Source organism: Trichechus manatus, unplaced genomic scaffold (genome assembly GCF_000243295.1).
Source record: "Trichechus manatus latirostris isolate Lorelei unplaced genomic scaffold, TriManLat1.0 scaffold00126, whole genome shotgun sequence".
Classification (NCBI taxonomy): Eukaryota; Metazoa; Chordata; class Mammalia; order Sirenia; family Trichechidae; genus Trichechus; species Trichechus manatus.
Genome location: NW_004444062.1, coordinates 2163380 through 2166078, shown reverse-complemented (window position 1 = coordinate 2166078; position 2699 = coordinate 2163380). Strand labels below are relative to the sequence as shown.

Sequence of the window (2699 nt, the reverse complement as noted above, 5' to 3'; positions counted from 1 at the left end):
CTTCTATTCCTGACTCTCCTTCTTCCTCTGTTGTTCCAGGAACTGATATGCTATTAACTGGAGTCTGAGTTAGGGTAACCTCTCTGGAGAATAGTTTTGCAGTAGGTATCTTTAAGATCCTAGAATATGTTCATAGCCTTTTTCCTTTTCTTTTGCCTTATAGGAATACAGCCTAAGGAAATAGAATTGCTTCATTATTTAAAAAAAAATTTTTTTAATGTAGAAGTATAGTTAAACTATAATATATGTATAAGGTAAAATATAGTACAGTTTTTTGAAGCATGTTTTTGAAGAATATATTTTGAAGAATAATGCAGCAAATGGCTTATGATAGAGAAAATGTTAAGAATACACACCCTGGAAGTGTTCCTGCTAAGGTTTGGAATTGGGATGGGAGACATCCTTTACTTTTTATTGTGATACTAAAAAATATTTTTATAGGCAGGTATTAGTTTTGTTAATTTCAAAAAGTGCTTATGATTAATTTTTAGTAAATAAAAACAAGATACATGGCTATATTTAGAATAATGCCAATTTTGTGTATATTGAAAAACGATTGGAAAGAAAGAAATAATAACAATAGTCATATATGGGTAATTTTTCTTTTCTTTCTTTTTCTACCACTTGGCAGATTTTCTACAATGACCTGGTCTTTTATAAGAAAAAAGATAATTAAAAAGGACAAACAAGCAATTCTTCAATCTTTTTGAGGTAACTGAAAATATGAAGTGTCATAAAGCTAAGGTATAAGAATCCTTTAATTAGGAACTTAATTTTAATACCTCCTTTCAAGAGGAGGCAAGAATCAAAAGCTTTAAATGGAAAAGTCTGAAGATGAGCTAGTGTCTTTCAATTAGTTTTTAAACTTGGGTTTAATACCATTTGACTTCAAGAGTCTCCCGTAGGAATCCTCCTACCCCACCCAAGTAATAGGGACAAATACTGTTGGAACTCAACATGGTGGTGTGCTTAATTCTTTGTTTATATAATCTGAAGTGTTTATTAGAGAAGATGGAGGCAATTGTCCTATTAAATTCGAAAACTGAAAAAGAAATGTAAAAAACAGCCTTTCATTATTGCATTCCCTCAAGAAATATTTTTTCAGTGCCTATGTACTATCTCTTAACCATCTAGGTAGCAGGGGTAGCAATGACTCCTGAAGGAACTGCCTTTTAAGGCTAAACACAAAGAGAGTAGGAGCAGAGGGCTGAAGAGTGTTCTAGGCAATAGGAACAGAATGTGTACAGAAATATGGCCTTTGATTTTCAATTGATAGCTGGGTCTAGTTAGGCTAATACAATTTTATTCTAACAAGAATAACAGTGCTTTTTGTGTGTGCGTGTGATGAAAATTTATATTTAGAATTAGCCAGCTGGACTCAGCTTAGATGATCCCAATTTTGTTGGCAACATCCAAAGCATCATAGTCAGGAGCTAGTCGAACATATGTTGCCTACTTCTCTTCATCAGACCTGATTAAGGTGCTGACCTTGGCCACATCAATGTTACAGAGCTTCTTCGTAGCCTGTTTGATCTGGTGCTTGTTGACCTTGACATCCACAATAAACACAAGTGTGTTGTTATTTTTGATCTTCTTCATGGCTGACTCAGTGGTCAGGGGAACTTGATGGTGGCCTTGTGGTCCAGCTTGTTTCTCCTGGAGGTGCTCTTCTGAGGCTATTTGGGCTAACTTAGGAGCTGCAGTGTCTTGAACCTCTGGAAGGTGGATGACGTGCAGACCTTCTATTTTTTTTTGTGGCTTTGGACACCTTTCAGGGGTCCTGGTGGTGTGGTGGTAAGGCGCTCGGTGCTAACTGGCATTTGGAACCCACCAGCTGTGCCACAGGAGGAAGATGTGGCAGTCTACATCTATAAAGATTACAGCCTTGGAAACCCTATGGGGCAGTTCTACTCTGTTCTGCAAGGTCGCTATGAGTCGGATTCCATGGCAACTTTTTTTTTTCCAGGATGCTTTTCAGCAGTAAGGAGCCCTGGTGGTACAGTGGTTAAGCGCTCAGCTGCTAACCAAAAGGTTAGCGATTGGAACCCACCGGCCATGGGAGTTCTGCTTATGTAAAGACAACAGCCTTGGAAACCCTATGGGGCTGTTGTAGTCTGTTCTATAGGGTTGCTCTAAGTCAGAATTGACTCCACAGCAACGGGTTTCATTTTGGTTTTTCAGCACTACCTTCTTTGCCTTCAACGCCATTGCTTTGGCTTCAGTTTGGGGGGGGGCAGGGGCTTTCTTCTTTGCTTTCAGCACCATCTTTCTCAGAGTATATTTTCATTCCTGAGAACCCTTTCCCTGAGTGTTAAAACAAATTGTCTCTATCCTTCAATATCAAGTGAATTCTACTTTGTGGCATTTTTACTGGATCTGGAGAATCAAAATGGATAAAAGTCTCATGCCTATTTTGAAATGGTATATATAGTGTCTCTGGTAGTTCAGTATATTTAACTTGTTTCCTCATAGGTGTGACTTCAAAGTATTGTTTCTTGCTGAAGTTCTGAAATTGTGATTTATCTGTTCTTAGTAGAAATGTTAAATAAATCTGAGAAAACTCTAAAACCCATTTTTATTGTAATTTTTCTTATTGAATTTTAGATGTTGCTTTAAGATGATTTGGTAAAAGATGAAAGGAAAGGTGGCTGTTAAACTCAGATTGAAGCAATTTAAAATTTTACAGGCAGTTATATTTG

At 37.1% G+C, this 2699-nt stretch overlaps 1 pseudogene; it reads right to left on the bottom strand.

Moving 5' to 3' along the window:
* Positions 1–1373: 1373 nt before the first annotated feature.
* On the bottom strand, positions 1374–2265 carry LOC101360263 (60S ribosomal protein L23a-like; annotated as a pseudogene).
* Between the last annotated feature and the right edge of the window lie 434 nt (positions 2266–2699).